The following is a 24,078-nucleotide window of genomic DNA, read 5'->3' as shown; positions in this document are numbered from 1 at the left end:
TGCCAGTGCAGGAGACACAGGAGATGCAGGTTTGATCCCTGAGTTGGTCGGGAAGATTTCCCTGAAGAAGGAAATGGCTACTCATTCCAGTACTCCTGCCTCGAAAATTCCATGGACAGAGAGGCCTGGCAGGCCACAATCCGTGGGGTCGGAAGAGAGTCAGACATAACTTAGCCCCTCAACAGCAACAACAAAAGGTCTGTTAAAAAGTAAATATAACATTTCTTTACATTTACAGTCTTGCAGTCTAAGAGGATGGTGAATAATTTTGACTTTTACATGTCACAGGAGCGATAGCAGAGGGGGCTTGTGCTACCATATGCTGAGGGGCAGGGACTGGTGCCCACAAAAGCCTGGATGGGTTTTGTTCCATGGGGTCATTTGATTTGGGGTTGAAAATATGAGTAGGAAGTTACCAGGAAAGTTCCAGGCACATCCGTTGTGAAGGTGGAATAAGGACACCGGTTTTGATGACTGCTTGCAGTCTGGTGCAGTCCAGCCAAAATGCAGGATATGGCATGTATTAGCAAGAATGTAGCACTGGGATCAGAACAGATTATGGAGACTTTTGTACAACAAAATTTTTTTTTTATGTATTCCATAGCATCTAGAAGATTCAATTATTATGGTAAATGTAGCGTAAACTTTCTGTTCTTTGCTTATTTGGTTTTATTATTGTCTTTTAATTACTTAAATTTCCAAGGCCTATTTTTGTTTTAATTGAGAAAATGAATTCGAGAACAAAATAAAACTGAGGAATATATTTCTTACCTTAAAGAACAATGAGAATAATTTAAAAGTGTGCTTATTTCTTTACAAGTGAGAAGACACTTTCCACATGTACTCATTGTAACTCTTTACCTTCTCCCTAATCTCCTACTCCTTGGGACTTATCCAGTTTGGGGACCACAGGCAAAGGCACCATGGCTGTACACTGCCCTTGAAGTTTTATTCTCCAGTATATATATATAAATGCAGCACACGCAGGTGTGCACTGAGATTCCCGGGCTTGTTTCCCAGTGGCTGGTGTAAAGTGGCAATACGTTTCAGAAAAATTTTTCATAACAAAACTCAGTGAAATGGAACCACGTAGTGTTGTAATCACATTTGGCAAAGGTTAGTAAAATGTAATCAACAAATTCCCACATGTGAACAAAATGATGTCTTTGTATTACATTCTTAGGCATCTCACATTCAACTAAACTAATAAGTGGATCCTTGAGATGAGACAGAATCAAAATTGTTATAAGCAATCTCCAAAATTATATGCCTATTAAACATTATCTTCTTGTGTGTATATAGGGCACACATACACAATTTTTACAAATATATAACATTTATTTTAATGATACAGTAATTACACATTTATTTTAAATTAAATTACACATTTATTTCAAAGAACTGTTGATTTAATTTCACTTTTAGTCATTATCCATTCTCTTACTTCACATGTATTAAATTATGATTATCATTATGTTCAATGACCCATGATACACTTTGAGTTGAAAAAGGCTGCTTAATATAGTAACTTTGATAAATAATAATTTAAAATTATGTATATTATTATTTGTTTGAAGAAGTAGTGATATCCCTTTAAATCCTTTCCTTTACTTGAAAATGTAATTCTGATGTTTCAGAACTAAAGAAAAACTGATTTTTCCATGAAGCACCATAAATAAGATAAAAGCATGAGTAGGTCTTTCTGATACCTCATTGAACTTAATGAAACAGTTTTAAAGAATGAAGTGAAAGATGTGTGTGTGTTAGGGAATATAATGGTTTAGATCCCCTTACTTTGTCCTTTATCTATTAAGGGTCATCTTTCTTGTAGCTGCATCTTCATAAGGACCATAAACACGCGGGTATTATAAACATTATTTTAAAGTTGTAAAAAAAAGTTTCAATATTGCACCTTTGAGAATCTCATGACTTAGAAGTTAAAATGATCTATTAAAGTCATCTTTGAAAAATAGGTCTCAAAAATCCTATCCTGGGATCAACATCAACTTCAAAATAAAACCACTTGGTTCCTTTTCACCCTCTAAACAGCACTCACGTTCTGGTCACTTATTATCTTTCATCATCAAGATCTATTATATATAAGAAGAAAATAATATTCACATTTTTTTCATTATTTCTACATGTTAACTTTCTCTATAGTAACATAATGAGAGCTTTGGGATAAACCTCATCCAGTCTTTAGAGACATCAAAGATGACTCAGTCTTAAGGAAGAGTGTGTTCAGATTGAGGACAAATAAACTCAACTGCCTAAGCTGGAGCCCTTGACCTAGAAGAGCCCACGCTTCTGTGAGTACATGAACGGTGACATCATGATGCAGTCCAGTAAGTGCTAATCCACAGATATGACAGACTGGGTCAAAACGATCTAAGTGGGTGTTACAGTACCACAGCCATTCTTAGAACAATGTAAAAAGCTTTTGAATGAGCCGAGTTAAAAGATGAAATTCTGCACTGGTTTCTAGTTATAAAAGAAACTTCTGTTGCACAGCATCTCTGTTAGTTAGAAAGCACGGAAATCCTACTCTCTGTTACCTTCTGACTGCTGATCCTAAAGAGCCATATGGGTCTCGATTCTCCTGTTAGTAACTTAATGCTCTGTGTAATTAAGGGGGCATATGCTTCCTGCACAAAATCAGTGTTAGATCTCCTTTATGTGGCAGAAACCAACACGAACCAGGTTGTAATACCACCTTTTATCTGCTGCCAATAAACTTTAAAATTGCTTTAATAAAATTCAGAGAAAATAACGATACATCTTGTAGTTTTCCCGTGGATTATTCAAGCTTATTCTGGGACTTCCTGATCAGGAGAACATAGCACTTTGTCACTCCCCAGACCCTTCTCCCTACAAACAGACTTTTATGGTTACAATATGACCAGATATCAGACGAAGCTAAAATTCTCTTCAGAACCTTTTTATTCTTTGTGAAACTTATGTACTCGGAGCAACATTCCAACCCACTGATTTTTAAACATCTCACAGGGAATCAATTTTTCTTTTCTATTAGCCCAGGCTCTGTAAAGCATAAACTACAGGTATATGGTCAAACAAATGTGAGTCATCTGTATAATTTTATACATGAAGGGGACAAAATGTCATATCACCTTTTTGTTTCATGTTCTGAAGAATTGACTGTCTTTGATCTTAACTCAGAATAGCTGTAGAATTAAGTCCTTTATCTTGATGCCTTATTCTGCTTCAAGCTGCTGGAAGAATGATCTAATTCCTTTCCTTTGTTCTGCCTAGTACACTTTAGAGCTATCAGAAAATACTGATTTTTACTAAAGCAGTAATTGTCAGAGACCCCAGCTAGGAGTCATGTGATGGGGTTCTGCACAAATCAGAACCCACTGTAAGCAGTGGGATTTTGAAATTTGAAAACTGGAATGAAAAGCAAAGTGATGTATGAATATGTGAGTCGATTTTTATTTGTTCTGTAGGAGAAGGCGATGGCACCCCACTCCAATACTCTTGCCTTGAAAATCCCATGGAGGGAGGAGCCTGGTGGGCTGTAGTCCATGGGATCACGAAGAATCAGAAAGGACTGAGCAACTTCCCTTTCACTTTTCACTTTCCTCCATTGGAGAAGGAAATGGCAACCCACTCCAGTGTTCTTGCCTGGAGAATCCCAGGGACGGGGGAGCCTGGTGGGCTGCCATCTATGGGGTCACACAGAGTTGGACACGACTCAAGTGACTTAGCAGCAGCGACAGGAGTGTGCGGTCATCACTGCAGTTATTCTGTGCTGTGTTGTGCTTAGTGTCTCAGTCATGTCTGACTCTGTGACCCCAGGGATTATAGCCCACTCTGTTCATGGGGATTCTCCAAGCAAGAATACTGAGTGGGTTGTCATTCCTTCTTCCAGAGGATCTTCCCAACCCAGGGACTGAACCAAGATCTGCTTCATCGCAGGGAGATTCCTTTTTTTTTTTTTTTAAATTTTATTTTATTTTTAAACTTTACAATATTGTATTAGTTTTGCCAAATATCGAAATGAATCCGCCACAGGTATACCTGTGTTCCCCATCCTGAACCCTCCTCCCTCCTCCCTCCCCATACCCTCCCTCTGGGTTGTCCCAGTGCACCAGTTCCAAGCATCCAGTATCGTGCATCGAACCTGGACTGGCGACTCGTTTCATACATGATATTATACATGTTTCAATGCCATTCTCCCAAATCTCCCCACCCTCTCCCTCTCCCACAGAGTCCATAAGACTGATCTATACATCAGTGTCTCTTTTGCTGTCTTGTACACAGGGTTATTGTTACCATCTTTCTAAATTCCATAACCCTCTGAGCCACCAGGGAAGCCTAAGAGTACTGGAGTGCTTAGCCTTTTCCTTCTCCAGGGAATCTTCCTGACCCAGGAATCGAACTGGAGTCTCCTGCATTGCAGGAGGATTCTTTCCCAACTGAGCTACCAGGGAAGCCCTGGAATTATTCTGTAGGGCTTCCTTGGTGGCTCAGAGGGTAAAGCGACTGCCTGCAATGCAGGAGACCTGAGTTCAATACCCCTTCTCAATTCCATGTTACTTTGAAATGCCCTCCTGGAACTTTCCTACCTTTTGATCCTAACCTTGCCTAGAGAACTTCATGGACAGAGGACCCTGGCAGGCAACAGTCCACGGGATCACAAAGAGTTAGGCATGACTGAGCGACTTACACATTTCAGCTGTGGGACTTGCTTAGGCCCAGTGATGAATGTGTACCAGTTCTGAGCTTGGGTTTCAGGACTCCTTGCATGTTTCTGGTTGAGTTCTTGTGCTTCTGCCTTAGTTAGAGAAGAACATTCCTGGAAGTCTGTTACTCCTAGGAGAAAGAGGGGAGATGTGTGGAGCAGAGCCAACTCACAGACTGGTGAAAGACTCACCCCCATGAGCTGCACATGCTAGAAGCATGAGAGATACATGTTTATTTTTGTATGCTATTGAGCTGTAAGGTGACTTGTTTTGCAGCAAGGGACAGTCAGTCAGCATTTGATTTACTAAATAGAACTCTACTGCCAGAGGTGACTATTCAGGTTTTTCAAACTCCTTATTGAAACTGACACCAAATGTTTTGTTAATTAGTATATAGTTTGCTAGAAATTACTTTTTATAAATGAAACGGATAAGGTTCAAGATATGTCACGGCCCTACCACCATAATTATTTGGGTTCTGTAGCTCAGATAATCCAGCCAGCTCAGCAAACTAAAAACCTTTTGACCAGGTCTGGAGAGTCATTTCCTGTGTTCTTCCTACAGCATGCAGGACTATGTCTTCTGACTGGACTCTATTGGATTGGCCAAAAAGTGTAGAAAAACCCAAATGAAAATTGGGCTTTACAAAAAAATATGATAAGCAAATAAATAGACATATGACTGACTTTGTGGTTGATTGCTAATACATGTTTGCCTGTGTGGGAAATTTTTCTGAGGCCTGCTTTCATTGTGAAATACAAAGGGAGTTATTAATGCTTTGCAGCACATTCCTCTGACTCTTCATCTTTCATGGGATGTTGCATCTTGGTGTTTGTGGTTAGTACGTTGTGAGAGGCAGTTCCTGCCTGAGCATCAAAGTGCCACTAGAAGACTTCTCGGGTTCTTCCCCTTTGCCCTCTGCCATGGCCTCTGGCAGTGCTCCCTTTAGTTGTTATCTGTCAGTCTTGGTCCCCAAATAAAAATGACAAGGACAAGGTCAGACCTGCCATGCCATGGATATAAGACTGTTATTTTAGCCTCTGACATGTTTTGTCCCTTACTTTACCATAGGCTAGGCTTACATACCTTTTGATAATCAGGCTGCTAAAAAGAGGAGATGTAGAACTCACCTGCCTCTAAACACCTCAAGTGAAAGACAGAAATGAAACTTGACAGTTATTGAATGGACAATTTGGCAAAAGTGAGGTTGATAAATTTCTATACCCATGACTCAAATACAGCTCCCTAACCCCAAGGGGGACAAGCTGCAGCTTAAGTCATCTCTCTTTTCTATAAAGAAAATGGCACATTCTAAAAAAGGACAGAAACAGTATGGACCTAACAGAAGCAGAAGATATTAAGAAAAGCTGACAACAATACACAGAAAAATTATACAAAAAAAAGATCATAATGACCCAGATAACCACGATGGTGTGATCACTCGCCTAGAGCCAGGCATCCTGGAGTGTGAAGTCAAGTGGGTGTTAGAAAGTATCACTATGAACAAAGCTAGTGGACATGATAGAATTCCAGCTGAGCTATCTCAGATCCTAAAAGATGATGTTGTTAAAGTGCTGCACTCAATATGCCAGTGAACTTGGAAAACCCAGCAGTGGCCACAAGATTAGAAGAGGTCTGTTGTCATCCAAATCCCAAAGAAAGGCAATGCCAAAGAATGCTCAGACTACCACACAATTGCACTTATCTCACATACTAGTAAATTAATGCTCAAAATTCTTCAAGCCAGGCTTTAACATTACGTGCATTGAGAACTTCCAGAGGATCAAGCCGGATTTAGAAAAGGCAGAGGAACCAGAGATCAAATTGCCAACATCTGTTGGGTCATAGAAAAAGCAATTCCAGAATAACATCTACTTCTGCTTTATTGACTATGCCAAAGCCTTTGACTGTGTGGATCACAACAAACTGTGGAAAATTCTTAAAAAGATGGGAATACCAGACCACCTGTTCTGCCTCCTGAGAAATCTGTATTCAGGTCAGGAAGCAACAGTTAGAACTGGACATGGAACAACAGACTGTTTCCAAATAGGAAAAGGAGTAAGTCAAGGCTGTATATTGTCACCCTGCTTATTTAACGTATATGCAGAGTATATCATGCGAAATGCCTGGTTGGATGAAGCACAAGCTGGAATCAAGATTGCTGGGAGAAATATCAATCACCTCAGACATGCAGATGACACCACCCTTATGGCAGAAAGTGAAGAGGAACTAAAGAGCCCCTTGATGAAGATGAAAGAGGAGAATGGAAAAGTTGGCTTAAAGCTAAACATTCAAAAAACAAAGATCATAGCATCCAGTCCCATCCCTTCATGGTGAATAGATGGGGAAACAGTGGTAACTGTGAGAGACTTTATTTTCTTGGGCTCCAAAATCACTACAGAGTGTGACAGCAGCCATGAAATTAAAAGACACTTGCTCCTTGGAAGGAAAGCTATGACACCCTAGACAGCATATTAAAAACAGAGGTATTACTTACTGACAAAGGTCCGTAAGTCATCTAGTCAAAGGTTCATCTAGTCAAAGCTATGGTTTTTCCAATAGTCATGTATGTATGTGAGAGTTGGACCATAAAGAAAACTGAGCACTGAAGAATTGATGCTTTTGAATTGTTGTGTTGGAGAAGACTCTTGAGAGTCCCTTGGACTGCAAGGAGATCCAGCCAGTCAATCTTAAAGAAAATCAGTCCTGAATATTCACAGGAAGGACTGATGCTGAAGCTCCAATACTTTGGCCACCTGATGGCAAGAACGGACTAATTAGAAAAGACTGATGTTGGGAAAGATTCCAAGTGGGAGGAGGGGGGATGGTAGAGGATGGGGCGGTTGGATGGTATTGCCGACTCAACAGGCATTGATTTGAGTAGGCTCCGAGAGTTGGTGATGGGCAGGGAACCCTGGCATGCTGCAGTGCATGGGGTCACAAAGAATCAGACATGTCTGAGTAACTGAAGTGAACTTACTAAGTCTGAGGGCTTCCCTAGTGGCCTAGACATTTAAAAATCTGCCTGCAATACAGGAGACCCAGGTTCAATTCCTGGGTTGGGAAGATCCCCTGGAGAAGGGCATGGCAACCCGCTCCAGTACTCTCGCCTGGGGAATCATATGGAGAGAGGAACCTGGTGAGATATCATCCATGGGATCACAAGGAGTTGAACACGACTGAATGACTAACACACACTCAGTCTAAAGTACAGATTGAAACTTCTCTGGACTGAGAATAAGCTGATTGGGCTCTAATTCTTTCTCAGCAACAAGCAGATTGTTTTAAGTAGGATGTCTGATTTCTCATGACTGGGGCATGCTCAGAAAGTGGGGAGAATATCTGGTTTAAAAGATTCCTGGTAGTTTAGGAATAAATCATATATGACATGAAAGAAATACATTTTTTGGAAAGTTAAGATAGTTAAATAAACTTAGGCTATTTTCATTTTAATTTTTTCTCAGCAAACACTCTGGGCCAATCCTGGCAAAAGCCTTTGCACCCCAGCTGGAAAACTTCACCAGCTCATAGGAAATGGTGTCTCAGAAGCTTTTCACCTCACTGCTGCTGAGCTGCGAGATTGGAGGACTTGCCGAACGTATGCATAATGCATTTCAATATGCTTTTCATGTGGGCGATCTCAGTCTTCCCACGGTACTCTACTTAAGTATGATTCTTTCAATGAAGGAGTCTTCATAAGCAATTGAAGGTCAGGTCAGGTAAACTGGCCAAGACCACACAATGAGAAGAAATTAGCAGAACTTCAACTCCAGCAGATTCCTTTTCCTCCGGGTTCATGTCTTTGTTCTGCTATAAGCTGCCTTGTGTTCCATCCCCACCAGGACTCTGCTTTAAACACACAGATGATATGTTCTTAGTTCACATTAGGTGTTGGCGAGCCTTTTCCCTGAGTGACCAAGCGCAGGGTGGCATGTCATACACAGAATTCAGTGGCCCAGCAGTTACATCCCCCTGAAGATATGTGGTGCCTTTTCTGACCTCTCCCATTGGTCTAATTTTTTCTTATTCTTCAATTTCTTTCCTTGCCATCTTTTCCCTTTTCTCTATACTTTTCTCTACTCAGTGCTGTGTCTTGGGGATTTGGTGAGAGAAAAATGAGTGAGGATTAAGTCATTGCATAAGCGAGGGAAGAAGGCTGAAGCATTTTAGGTTTTGTTTTCCTTTTAACCAACCAAAATGAGTGAAATATGGTTGGTGGTACCTATTTTGTTATTTCCAAAGGCCTTGGGATTAAAAATATAATAAATGTACTTTCTTAAAATGCAGGTTAAATGTATCTTATGTCTTATCTCTTTATACAAATCTCCCTATTGTGAGAAAAAGAGACCAAAAGTATGCTGGCGTGCTTAAAGGAGGCAAAAGACCTGTATGTACTCCAAAAAACTATAAGACACTGATGAAAAAAAAAAAAAAAAACCTGAATATGCTTAGGCTGAATGAATCAATATTGTTAAAATGACCATACTACCCAAGGCAATCTACAGATTGCCTATAAATTTACCCATGGCATTTTTCACAGAACTGAAACAACAGAAAAAAAAAAGAAAATTTGTATGGAAACACAAAAGAACTCAAATAGCCAAAACAGTCTCGACAAAGAAGAATGGGGCTTAAGGAAGCACATTCCCTGAGTGCATACTATACTACAAAGCTATACCGATCAGAAAAGTGTGTAACTCGTGCAAAAACAGACACGTAGATCAGTGGAGCAATTTAGAAAGCTCAGAAATAAATTCACACACATATGGTCAATTAATCTATAAAATGGTGGCAAGAATATCCAACAGAGAAAAGAGAATCTCTTCAATAAATAGTGCTGGGAATACTAGACAGATACATGTCAAAGAATTAAATTAGAGCATTCTCTAACACCATATACAAAAATAAACTGAAGTCAGGATTTAAATGTAAAACTGGATATTATAACACTCCTAGAGAAAAGCATAGTCAGAACACTCTTTGACATATATCACAGCCATATTTTTGGATTCATCTCCTAGAATAATGGAAATAAAAACAAAAATAAGTGAAACTTAATTAAACGTTAAAAAGGTCTTCACAGCAAAGGAAACCATATACGAAATGAGACAACTTACACGGTGGGAGAAAACACTTTCAAACAGCATGATCAACAAGGGATAGATTTCCAAATATACAATCATCTTATATAGCTCAATAGCAAAAACAAACAACCCAATCAAAAAATGAGAAGAAGACCTAAATAGACATTTCACCAAAGGAGGCATCCATATTGCCAACAAACACATGAAAAAATGCTCACTATCACTAATTTTTAGAAAAATGCAAATCAAAGCTTCCGTGAGGTGTCACTTCACAGTGGTCAGAATGGCCATCATTAAAAAATCTACAAATAAGAATACTGGTGAAGACCCAGCAATCCCAGTACTGGTAATTTATCTGGAAAAGATGAAAACTCTAATTCAAAAAGAAACATGCCCCCACAATGTTCATAGCAGTACAATTTATTGTAGACAAGACACACAAACAACCTGTGTCCATCACCAGATGAATGGATAAAGAAAATATGCTATACATATATATGATATGTTTATGTGCACACACACAATGGAATATTAGCCATAAAAAAGAATGAAATAATGCCATTTGCAGCAACATAGACAGTCCTATAGACAGTAATACAAAAGAACTTATTACAAAGCAGAAATAGGCTCACAGACAGAGAAAACAAACTTACAGAATCAAACGGGAAAGGGAAGGGGAGAGATCCATTAGGAATTTGCTGTTAACAGGCATGTGTGTGTGTGTGTGTGTGTGTGTTGTTTAGTCGTGTCGGACTCTCTGCAACCCCATAGACTGTAGCCCACCAGGCCCTTCTGTCCACGGGATTCTCCAGGCAAGAACACTGGAGTGGGTTGTCATTTTCTTCTCCAAAAGAAACTATAGAAAGAAAGTGAAGTCGCTCAGCCATGTCCGACTCTTTGCGACCCCGTGGACTGTAGCCTAACAGGCTCCTCCATCCATGGAATTTTCCAGGCAAGAGTACTGGAGTGGGTTGCCATTTCCTTCTCTTTATTAATAGATAGATACTAGTATATTTAAAATAGATAGCAAGAACCTAGTGTATAACACAGGTACCTATATTCAGTATCATTTATAATAACCTATAAGGAAATATAATGTAAAAAAGAACATGTGTATGTATGTGTATAACTTTGCTATATGCCTAAAATATTTAAATCAACTATACTTCAGTTAAACAAATGGGGAAAAAAAAGAATTAATGGAAATAATGAACAAAAGTGTTCTAGCCGAGTCTTACACACTGGGGATAGCAAGTAGGATTATACAATATTTCTTACCTGAATATTCATCGAATGTAGACATTTGATCAAACGCTGACTGTCGGAGGGGGAGGAAGTTGACTATTATTTTGACATAAGCATTATATTAAACTTTAGTCCTCAATAAATTTGGTCAGAAGTATGTTTGCATATTGGATCTTCCCAACCCAGGAATTGAATCTCGCATCTCCTGTGTCTCCTGCATTGCAAGTGGATTCTTTACCTCTGAGCACCAGGAAAGCCCCTGAATATTAGGATGAACTTCAGAAAATACATTTGCTTCAGATGGTGAAGAAAATGCTGAATTTCTTGTATTTCATTCCTAAGAGTCCTTCTTGGTTAACCACATTTTTCCCCCCTCTCTCATTATCTATAACATTTCCTTCTTTAGTTTAGAGATAACACCTTGTTCCATTTTGCAGCCCACCTACAACAATATTGTCATTGTTTTATGTTAAACTTGTTCCCAGATTGATTAGATGATGTATGGTGATGTATTGCCAAGTACAATAGGTTACCCAGAGAAAAATCTCTCTGCACAAGGAGAAGCTCATTGTCCTTGTGATTTTTTTCCCCTACAGAAGATATGCTAAGGAATATAAATATATCTTTTGACCGTATTCATTGAGGACTAAAGTTTAATAAATGCTTATGTCAACATAGTAGTAAACTTTCCCCGACAGCCAACACTTGGAATGTCAACATACATATATGAATGCATATATGTGTGTTGTCATGGGGGATAGTGGTCGATGAAAACTCAATCCTTAGACCGGGAAACAATATTCAGAAGACATTCAACTTACTGCAGGAAACAATGCAAGGAAGGAAATGTTAGTCAAGGGTGAAAGGCGCCATATGTCATGCAGTACCTGGGCACAACAGGGAGTCAGCCTAATAGCTATCTCCATGCACCCTGCTGTGCGTAGGTATCGCGGACATATGGTATATTTCACCCTGAACTGTGAATTTCCTGAAACAGCTGTAATGTTCTTTTAATGAAGTTTGTGTGGGTCATTATATATAAGCCGGGATGTTTAAAGCACCCCTGTTTCTTCCACTCACAGCAATCAAAGGACATTTGTCCTTGTTAATATATGCTTCTAACTACTGTATTTTTCCAGGTTTGAAATGTTACCTGCTCAACGGCCTCCTTTCTCCTCTCTCCCTTTCTCCGAAAATCTGTTTTTCTCTCTCCATTTATAGATCTGATTCCCTTTTCTTCTTTTTCTATTTTCTGTAGTTAGCACAGGCCAAATTGAGGAAAGGCCCTTTCAAGTTATTTTTAAATTAACATCTTAAATATCAAAAGTGTGTGCACTTTTATTTTCAAAATGTTTGCAACAACATTTGGATCTCAATTTCAAGTTTTGGATTTCAAGCATTTCCTAAGTAGGAAGCTCTGTTCATTATCTCTTGAAGTGTCTTTTTTTTTTTCCCCTTTGGGGCATTTTATTCTTGTTCTGAATTCAGCACAGCCAGTTCTGATTTGCAGCCTGTGACTTAGAAATAGTTTAATGGGATTTGTAGATTCAAACAGTACAATATATCCCGATTGTGAGAATGAGAAAGAAAATCTTATAAGGGTTGAGTGGAGAGTAAATTATGATAAAAATCATATAAACCTGTAGTAAAGGATATGGGTGAAAGATATACTTTTAGGGAGATATTCTTGATGTGAAATTAATTTGGCATAAGTGTAACAGCTAAGGAGGTAGTTCATCCAAAATCAATGAAGATAGTTACTAGCTCAAATAAGACAAATGACACTAGCTTAGAAAACAATTATTTCTCAAGGTTCATTGCTGCTGCTGCTGTTAGTTACTAAGTTGTGTCCAACTCTTTGCGACCCCATAGATTGTAGCCCGCCAGCCTCCTCTGTCTGTAGGATCTCCCAGGCAAGAATATAGGAGTGGGTTGCCATTTCCTTCTCTGGGTGATCTTCCCAACCCAGGGATCAAACCCATGTCTCCTGTGTCTCCTGCACAGCAGGTGAATTCTTTACCTCTGTGCCACCTGGAAAGCCCCAAGCTTCCTTGAGGGGGGAATAAAATCTTAGTCAATAAGGACCCAAATAATTACTTACTTAAATTAATAATGATTCAAAATTTTTTAAAAGATACTAGTATGTAGTAGAACACAACACTGTAACTCCACATGAGGACTTTTTATTGTAGTTTTGAATTATGATAAATATGAGAACTACCTCATTTTAAATGATTTTGCTTAACTTAAATATACAGTTTCTACTCTTTGAAAATAGATGTTTAAATATTTTACCTGATAGGAAAATATTTATGGTAATAGGGGAGATGTAGCCATATTCTTCCATAAAGATTAAGAAACTGAAATGTCCACACAAAAATTGTTTAAGCCAATCTTTTTTTAATAAAGTGTGCTTTTGGCTCAAAGGTCTTTGCGTTTGGTAATGAATAGCTGAATGGGTACAGATTAGGTTGCAAATTCTTCTAGGCATTTTCTTTAGTTAAAAAGAAAAGTTTTGTTTTGTTTTTAGAACATTCTATATGCTCTAACCATATTTAAATGTTTTGACATCAATCAAATTGCTTTTCTGAATGGGAAAATCACATTAAAGCTAATTTTACTATCTTAGAATTTATGATACTTAATGTCTATAAAAAGTTTACTTTTGTTCAGTTTTTGATAAAAGGATTAACCAAGTAAAACAAAGCAAAAGAAATACCATAGGGCAGTCTCCTTGAGAAAATGTATTGCTTGACTGGTATATATATTTCTAAAGGTTTCTACAAGATCTTTATGACAAGTAAATTTATATATATTCATTAAAGTAGGAACACATTATCAGTATTAATTACTCAAGTCCTTTTGCTCTAAAAAGTGATTTTTATTTTAAAGTATTTTATAATTCTTATTTAAAAATAATATATATTCTTCTTTCCTTAATTAATCCATGGAGGGATTTTTTTTTTTTTCCCATTTGCATCATGGTTGCAGTCACTTACAATAACTGACAGTTCTTTGTACTGAGGGCCATATGTAGCCAAGACGGGCAGCTCACGATGGAGACACCTAACACCTGGGTTCACACCTCAAAACCCTCCCCTAGTTTGCTGTACCAACCGCGGGCAGGGCAAATGATTTCTCCTAATTACCTTATCTGCAAGATGAAAATGTGTATCTAGGGCAATGCTCCTTTACCTTTAGTATGCATAAAGATCACCTAGGATCTTGTTGAAAATGCAGGTTCTTTCCCTCACCCTTCCCCTCCGGCAACCATAAGTTCATTCTCTAAGTCTGTGAGTCTGACATGGGTAAGGGATAGCTATGGAGTTTGGAATGGACATGTACACACTGCTATATTTAAAATGGATAACCAAAAAGGGGCTACTATAGAGCAGAGGGAACTCTGCTCAGTGTTATGTGGCAGCCTGGATGGGAGGGGAGTTTGGGGGAGAATGGATACTCATGTATGTAGGGCTGAGTCTCTTCATTTTTCACTTGAAACTATCACAGTGTTGTTAATTGGCTATACCCTAATACAAAATAAAAAATTAAAAAAAATCCCAGACTCAGTAGTTCTGGGATGGGGCCTGAGATTCTGCATTTCTAAAAGTCTCCCACTTTATGCCAGTGATACTGACTCAGGTTGAACAAAAAGGCTCATTCCAGTTTCTTGTAGTCCTTGACTGAACAGTAGAAGAACCTACGGAGATTTTTAACAATCCGATGCCTGAGTCCTAGCTCAGACAATTGAAATGAAACGTGTGGTAGGCATTCCAGGTCCAGGCATCAATATTTTTAGTTACCCAGGTGATGCAAAAATCAAGCCAGAGTTGAGAATAATTATTTGAGATGATACCTGATTTCTGTTCCAGCCCTATGAATGCCTTGGTAGACAAGGTATACTTTGTAAAACCATGTATTGTGTTGCACAATGGGACAACCTGTCAATTACAGAAGATTGGATAAGAAAATGGATAATTTTTCAGATAGGGAATTCACGTTAGCGCTGCATGTCTCACAGTAAAAGGAGCAAAACAAGAAAATTGAAAAATGTAATTGAATACCACCAGGAGTTCCGAAGGGAGATGAAGAATCTATTTAAAAAAAAAAATGGTTTGACTTGGTGCAAAGACTGTAACTTGAAGCAAAGAAAAGACAAAGGTCAAGGCCACATTTAATTAATCATGGGAAAAGCCACATGTAATTAACAGTTGTGTGGGATAAATATCCATGTCTGTGTGCTTGTAAAGATGAAATGGATCTTGCTTGAGCTTGGGCCTATGACCACAGAGGATGTTCAGTCATTCTTAGTGGAGCTAACTAATCTTTCGGTCCCTTGGGACAAAGAGTGCCCATACCCGTAATTATAATTACAATTACCCTCTGTCCAAACTCTTGATTTAGTTTTCTGCCTGACACTTAGGACCTTCTAACATATCACAGTATATAATTCCTTTGTTTGCATTAAAATATAATGGGAAATTTTTGTCTTATTTTCCTTTTGTATCCAGGTAAGTGCCCGGAAAAATGCCTTAGTACAAAATATGCGTCTTGGGTGAATACAGGTTGAAAAAGCAAATAAATGGTAGAAATATAGTTAGAATAGAACAACAAAATAGCAAAGGAAGAAGAGAGAATAAAAGAATGTAATTTCAGAAGATCTAGAGATCCGTTCTGACTCCTCCTACTGGCTAGCGGAATTTGTGTTGCTTTTATATAAAATCTCAGCCTTATAAACTATTGTGTCTTGAATATCTTAAGATGTTTACACCATAACATTCTCATTAAGTAACAAAATGTACATTTAAAATTCTAAAAACCAACAGAATTTTATGAGTAAAATATTTCAAATATCATGCTAGGCACTTAAATGATTAAAGAATCCTAAATTCAACTGCAGAAAATTACTCTTGCATATTTGCAAGAGGAATTGAACACTTCCATATTATTTTTTCTTTTTTTTTTTTTTTTGCTTTTTCAGAGAACTCAGTAATTTTCTGATTATATATTCTATTCTGTTCTTTGGAGCCTGATTCCACAATTATATAGTGGCAGACTCTTATTCTACATTCTGGAAATAACTTAGTCTAAATTCATTCTGAATTCTTAGAAGACTTTAAGGTTGGTATCAATGAGAATCCAACAATGGGCTGAAGAGATTGACATTTTTGCATGTCCTTACATTTGGGTCAGTAGAATGGGAAGTTTTATTTGGGTGTGATCTGGGTTTGAAGGAAAGTTTGTTCACTTAACAAATCTAGACAGGTTATAGTCAAGTATATTCTGTGTTCTTTCTAGCTTGTGTATGACAGGAAATAAAAGAGGTAAAGGGACTGGCGACAGTGATGTGGTGTTTGTTCATTCTGTGGTTTAATGGGATCTTTGTTAGTATAAAGCCTTATTAAACAACTTATTAGGGTCAGTTTAATTGATGATTTCCTGATGGTGTTTATGGATATTTTACTTTATTGGTTTTGTTTTCTTTCAGTCTCCTATTCTTTAAAGTATGTATGGGAGGGAAATGTCTGATCACAGCAACTCTATTTACAGGCTTTAAAAAAATATTTTATGGGATCTTCAATGATATTTTGGAATTTGCTTTTGCCATAGTGTGTTTAGATAATTATAGCTTCCTTTTAATGCCCTGTACCTTCATTCTGATTTTCTTGACTCTGATCTATATTAACATTTGGAAAATCTAAATCAACAACAATTATTTATTTCACAAAATACTGCTAAAAACAGATAGTTGAGTTTGTTTGTGTTAACTTGAGTTAACAGACACTTCAATCAAATTGTGAATTTTAGAGACAATATATTCTTATATGTGTTTAATACTGTGGTTGAATCAATGGGAAAAAGGAGACGACCGCTTATAAAGAGAGGTCTGTTTCCCCTCCATTAAGTTTAATTGCAAACATTTCAGGCATAATGAATCACTGCTGACCATAGGCCACTCCATTGTCATTCTGTGGTCATTGTGGCTGCTTGTGGGTGCGAGTTTTGTATCTTCAATTAGTTGTGGGAAGAAAATTGTAAGCATAATTGTGAATATTGGTGGAGCCCTTTTGTAAGTTGCTCATGAAAAGAAAATTTTAAAAAAAGCAAATAACTTTTAAAGTCCTTTGGCCTACTGAAACTTAAAACTTTTTTTTGCCTCATGGAAGTGAAAAAAAATGGTTCTTTTATTTTTGGTTCTCTGTATTAGTCCAGTGGAACAATCCAAAAAGCCATTTATGAGAAATTTTAAAATGTACTTTGAGAAAACCATCATAACTATATTTTAAAATTGTTTTGCAAAGCCCTGGGCAGTTCAAAGAGCCAAGCAAACAAAAGATATAAAATTACTTTGGTTTTTCTCAAGCCTGTAACCATCAGAATAAAACAAAACTGACTGCTTTGGGTCGATTATAGAAATAATGCAGCCAGAGATGCCAATATAGGGCAGAATTTACTAGAAAAGAGAAAGAAAGTCGTAGCCAGTGAAGTCATGTGTTCATGAGGTCATGCTACCTGTAGCATTGTGAACATTAGATACTTAGCAGCTTGAGTCAAAAAGTAAGATAAACAGAGAAGGATCACAGTGATGACAGACTCAGAATACATTTTGTTGGTGGTAGATGTAATTAAGAATTCAATTATAGTAGCTATTCAGACTAAACTCACTATGGTGAATTCAGTGTTTAAGCAAAGAAGGTAGAAATAATAAGGGTTGAGCTGTGGACTTATTTTTTGTTTCTGACTATGAGTAGAAAAGAGTGGTAATTCTAGGGTGTATATATGTGTGTTAGTTGCTCAGTTGTGTCTGACTTTGCGACCCCGTGGACTGTAGCCCACCAGGCTCCTCTGTCCATGGAATTCTCCAGGCAAGAATACTGGAGTGGGTTGCCATTTCATTTTCCAGGGAATCTTCCCGATCCAGGGATTGGAAGCTGGCTATCTCATATTGTGGGCTTAGACTGTTTACTGTCTGAGCCACCAGAGAAGCCCTGGTGTGTGTGTGTGTGTGTATACACATATGCCAAAATACATACAAAATTCCCACACACAGATTGTTTTATGTGTAAGTATATATGTAAATGCAAAGAAAACATAATGAAAAATAATGGGATATGAAAAGTAGCTAAAGTGGTTATTTGTAAGACAGGAGATTGGAGAGGGAAGCTTTTGCTATATAATTTTAATTTTTTACCAGAAGTCATGTACTGCTTTTGTAATTGTTTTTTTTTTTTTTTTTTAGAAAATTAGTACAAGACAAAAAAAAAAAAGAAAATAAAACTTAGCCCTTTGAGACAGAGGCTGAAAAGCTAGAAGGTGATTAATCTTTCTAAGTTTCAAAGTAGGTAGAGTGTCTGGAGGCAGCAAATAGAAAAGTCAACAGTGTGAACTTAGTAAACATGCTCCTCCTTCCTGGCCTTCGTGCCTGCTTGTTCCTTTGCTTAAAGCGCTCCTCACAGACAGTTGCAAGACAAATTCCTTCGCTGTTGTCTGTGATAAAGTGTAGTTTCTCTGGATGGCCCTGTTTCACCTTTCCCAGATACATATTGCCTGCTACCCTTCAGCCATGCTGTTGCCCTGAATTCGTTTGCTTCCTAGCATTTTTCACTGTGTCTGAAATATATTCATTCATTTTAACATGGATGTCTGTTCCCAGGGCCAGAATGTAAGCTCCGTGATGGTCAAGCCTTTGGCTCTCTCTTGTCCCAGCACCGAGAACAGTGCTGGGCACATAGCAGACGCAGAAAACATACGTATTGAAGAGGAAAAGGAATCTTATAGATTGTCATATTATACACTCTCAGGAGCAAAAGCCAAATAAGATGAAACCTAAAACAGGATACCAAACATAATGTAACCAACTGTCTTGAAAGTTAACTTGTTCTACTTCCAAGTAAGCATTATATCTTGTATTTCATATCTGTTGGGTATTTGAATGTGTCTCTTGGTATTAAATGGAGAATTTAAAAGTGAAGTACAGAATATACAGAATAGGGAGAATTGTAGCTTAATGTTAAGTCTGAACTATCCCTTCCTAGTAAGGATGCTTTTAACATGTGCTGTAATTCCCTGATTTCTCATTGTTTCCACCTTATGGCTATCATAGACAGTCTCAAAGAAGAACATTATGGCCTGGGACTGCTATTTTAGACTCAAAAAGATCTTATTACAGAAATACATACTTTAAAAATACTTCTCTGTCATGATGTTGAACTTATATTTTTTCTTAACCCCATTTTTTATTAAAGTAATTATTTACTGAGTATTCCTATAAGCACACAACAGGAATGGACACATTCAAATGTGACTTTAAAAACTCTTTAGCTATTGTCCATATAGTCCAGAAGGAATGTGTTGAGTTTTATCCTGAATTTTACACTCCAAATAAAAATCAATTGAAATTTTGTCTGAAGTTGTTCCAAATTGTTGGCTTTACAAATCTACTCTCCCTTATACACACTTAGTAATACAGCATGTTCAAGTTTTTAGAGCAAATAACACCTGCCTTGAGTATAATAAATGGTGAAGATAGAATTTTCTAGAACTTCAACTACAATGCAGATACTGGGGAGGATAGTTTATTATTTGACCTACAGTGCAAGAAAACTTGCAAGATACAGATTTTTATTGGTCTTTCCTTGTGTATTTCAACATCACTACTGTAAAATTAATTTTGCTTTGTTGTTTGAATGACTAGATTTATCTGTAAAAGATGTACAAAAATCATGAAGCAAGTGGATTTTAAATTGCAGAGTGCTTCAAATAAACATATGAGATATTGTTAATGTTATAAATGCTAGACAGCAAAAGTAGAGTTTTAAACAGCCTAATATGGTAAAGAAAGATAATGAATTTTAGGTATATACACATTTCTGACACTGAGGATAGTCTAGGAAAAAAATAGTTTGCCTTAATTTCAGTAGCTAAAGGTGATGGTATGTATGTTTTTTTGTGTGTGCGTATTAATCACCGTAAGGAATACTAAAATCTTTATGTGACAGTTTAGAATCTTAGGATTACTCGACATTTTATGACCTCTTCCAGAATTATCACAGTGCTGGAAAGGTGTTTAAAAAATGTGGAATTATTTGTAAGAATGCAGAGCCCAGGACCCTGAAGTCTAGCATTCTGGGTTTTAAAAGCATTTATCTAGCATCCCAAATTTTGAGAACTACTTGTTGGCAATATCATGAAAGAGACAATAATACAATAACCATAGTGATTATACCAATATAACATTAATATCTAATATTTCACGTATGTTTATCACTTACCACCTCCTTGGTTGCTCAGATGGTAAATAATCTACCTTCAATACAGGAGACCTGGCTTCGATTCCTGGGTTGGGAAGATCCCTTGGAGAAGGGAACGGCAACCCACTCGAGTATTCTTTCCTGGAGAATCCCATAGACAGAGGAGCCTGGCAGGTTACATTCCATGGTGTCACAAAGAGTTGGACATGACTGATGGACTAACATACACACGTTTATAGACATATTACATGTAGTAAGTCCTTGACTGAGTGCCTAATACACACACACACCTTTATAGGTATGTTACATATATTAACTCCTGGACTGAGTGACTAACCCAACCTTATAGGCATGTTTCATGCATTAAGTCCTTTACTAGTTACAATTACGCTGTATGATGGACACTGTTGCAAACTTCACTTACTGTTGAAAAAAGTTTGGCACAGAAAGGTTAAGCAATTGGACCACGTAGCACAGTGTGTAAGTGACAGAAGGCTGGAACGAGCAATGGAACAAAGGGAACATGTTTTCTGAGTCTGCCATATGAACCCTTTTAGAATTTCCTTGGGCCACGTCCTTGTCAAGAACGGTGAGTCAGAGATGAACACAGCACAGGCTGCTCCCAAAGGTCTTTAAAGTCCAGAGAGGAGACAGACAAACCCACTAAGCCAGAAGAAAATATAAGTAGAAGACGATCAGGGAGGAGAGGAAAACTATTAACTCCAGACAAAATCTCCAGAGGGGAGGAGACTCAAACTTAAAGATTGAGTGGAAATAGCAGATAAGATGGTAGCAACGTTCCCTAAAGTATAAGCCGTGTCTACAAGGCCACAGAACATTAGACCATGGCGTCTTTAGGATAAAAACAATTCATTATGCACAAGTGCAGTGTGTAAGTTGAAGACAAGTGGGAGGCACTGAAGCTGGAGGGGTAGATCAGGACAGATCATGAAGAAAACGGCTTCACTGGCCATGCCAAGGCGATTGGCCAAGGGTGTATCGGTTTTGCCCCCTGAGTTGTGCAGGGCAAAACTGACTCTAATGTCTGCAGTGGGGGAGTGGCCATGGACAGTATTAAAGAGGGAAATCAAGCTTGCCTGGAAAATCCCATGGATGGAGGAGCCTGGTAGGCTGCAGTCCATGGGGTTGCTAAGAGTCGGACACGACTGAGCGACATCACTTTCACTTTTCACTTTCATGCATTGGAGAAGGAAATGGCAACCCACTCCAGTGTTCTTGCCTGGAGAATCCCAGGGACAGAGGAGCCTGGTAGGAGGCCATCTATGGGGTCGCAGAGAGTCGGACACGACTGAAGCGACTTTGCAGCAGCAGCAAGCTGTAAGATTTGCTGCAAACTTAAACCAGTTTTCTCTAAAGCATTCATAGGAAGACTAGCACCCACATGAAATATAGTTGAATCTGAGACCTGGTCAAGTCTGATTTGATCGAAATGAACCATTTTAAGGATAGAAAAGCTATCAGCTATGAAGCTCAGGGTTCATCCAGGCTCTCCTCTCAGAATTCTTAAAAAATTATCTATGTTCATAAAGTTGTCACTACTGAGGGCAGGGACTCTATCAGAGAAATCAGTTGCAGACTCAAGCCCTGACTTTGACAGGGCTGCCACGTGGCACACCTCTTGGCTTTTGCTGTAGATACTGCATTTTGCCCTATCACTCAAGAAACTTGTGGGAAAGATGCTAATAAACTCAGAGCAAAGCTAGTCCTTAAGCAGGGCTTGGGCAGGGTGGTTTGTCTAGGGCCTCCTCATGGTAGGAGGGCGACCACCAGGGCAAGGATCTCAGAGAAATTGCCAACACAAGTTTCAAGTAATGCAGCAAAGCAGACAGAAGCTGAGGAATCAGAAAGTGCTCCTGAAAGAGGGAACAAGTTAACAAATTGCCAACAAATTGAAGTATGGAGAAAAATCTATATAAATTGAAGAATAGAGAAAAATCTATACAAGCAGGAAGGCAAACTTTAGAGACTCCTGAGGAAATGATTATGGATGAGTTGCTGGGGAAAAAATAGTGCAAGTAAGCAGGCTTGGTTAAAAAAAGCCTCATAGGGAAACTTCCCTGGCAGTTCAGTGGTTAAGACTTCACCTTTCAAGGCAGGAGCTGCAAGTTCAATTCCTGGTGGGAGGAACTAAGATCCCACATACCTCCTGACGAAAAAACAAACAAACAAACAAACAAAAAAAGACAGAAGCAGTATTGTAACAAATTCAGTAAAGACTTTAAATATGGTCCACATCAAATAAATCTTTTTAAAAAATGTTAAAAACTTACAGGAAAAGAGAAGAAAGTTATTTAAAAATAATTGTTTAACGATATGGTATACCTGGTAATGTTAATGTGGAAAATGACCAGAGATGTTCCTAACTTTCTAAAATAATCATCTGAAAAATACTTGGGGCTTCCCCGATGGCTTAGTGGGTAAAGAATCTGCTTGTGATGCAGGAGACACAGGAGATTCGGGTTCAGTCTGTGGGTTGGGAAGATCCCCTGGAGGAGGAAATGGCAACCCACTCCAGTATTCTTGCCTGGAAAAGCCAATGGACAGAGGAGCCTGGTGGGTTACTGTCCAAAGGGTCAGAGTCGGACATGACTGAACTCGCACACACACACATTAAGTCCTTAGCTGAGAGTCAATCCTGGGCAAGTTTGATGACAAAGCCTACCTTCTTGCAATTATAGCGACTTAACCAATTCTGCAAGCCCTAATGTAAATATGACTCATTCACGCAGGTGGCCACAGCCTTTCCTCAAGGGAAGGTTCTTCGATCTAAGCTACTTTGCAAGGTTTGGAGTAGGTGTGTTCTTGTACAGCTAAAGGTGAAGTGGGATACATGATCTGGTCATACTTGAAAAATGCACTATAATGCTCTTCCTTGCAGGCACATTATAAAAATTGCTATTCCTGGAATGGATAGTTTTCATTTGTTGATTTTTTATGGAGACAATTGATTTCAATATGGAATAGCAAAAGTGTCGTGTTTATCTCTAAGGGCAATTATAAACACTGACGATACATACTAAGAAATACTTTTTAAAGTGGGTAGGCTGGCAACTGAGTGAAATCTCTGAGTTTATACTTGACCTTATTGCTTTTCAGAAATGCAGAGTCAGTCACATAAGAATAGATTATAAACGTATCTTAAGTACCTGGGTCAGTGAGCAGAACAGTCCCTGATAAGGCTTAGTGTCAGCCAGCGTAGTGTAAAGCGAAGAGTGAAACAGCTCAGCTGTATGTGTAGAAAGAGGCCTCTGACGTATTGATTCCTGTTCTTGGCCCGTGGATCATGCTTGTAGCATTTGCCTTGCAGCTGCTGAGTCTGCCTTCTCACCTATGTTGTCCTTCTCTATCATTCCATACCATGGCCCAGCAGAGTGGATTAAGGAATGTGTTTTAAAACGGGCACAATTTTTCCCAGTCCTTTCATCTTCCATAACTATGTAAGTGGGACAACACAGCATGAGATGTTGTCAGGAAAGGCACTGGAATGCCAATCAAGCATCACCTTCAGGGCAAGAGATGGGTTACACGCAGACACCTGTGATGGTGTGGGCAATCCTGGTTTTTGCATTTTGAGACGATAAAACATTGGAAAGATGTGCAGAAGAAGTGCACAGGACACAGGATGTAAGATGGGAAAGAGGATGCTGCTCTGCAGCATTAAAGAGACTGTGGAAGTGACAGTTAAAAATGCATAATCAGTTATTGAGATTGTAAATGAAAAAAAAAAACTTCTTCATATTTTTCTGTAGTTATTATTTGTGTACTCTTAAACAA

General features: G+C 38.4%; 1 long non-coding RNA gene across 2 annotated transcripts in view; it reads right to left on the bottom strand.

Annotated features, from left to right (window-relative positions):
• Positions 1-20,400, bottom strand: part of LOC132346313 (uncharacterized) — an 85,865-nt gene extending 65,465 nt beyond the window's left edge. For both annotated transcript variants that reach the window (XR_009496101.1, XR_009496100.1), the window contains exons 1-2: positions 20,305-20,400; positions 4,688-4,833 (exon numbers count right to left, since the gene is read on the bottom strand). This is a non-coding gene — a long non-coding RNA (uncharacterized lncRNA). The remainder of the gene's footprint in view (positions 1-4,687; positions 4,834-20,304) is intronic.
• Between the last annotated feature and the right edge of the window lie 3,678 nt (positions 20,401-24,078).

This window comes from Bos taurus, chromosome 10 (genome assembly GCF_002263795.3).
Source record: "Bos taurus isolate L1 Dominette 01449 registration number 42190680 breed Hereford chromosome 10, ARS-UCD2.0, whole genome shotgun sequence".
Taxonomy (NCBI): domain Eukaryota; kingdom Metazoa; phylum Chordata; class Mammalia; order Artiodactyla; family Bovidae; genus Bos; species Bos taurus.
The sequence above is the reverse complement of the archived record's forward strand: the minus strand, read 5'-3'. Positions and strand labels throughout refer to the sequence as shown.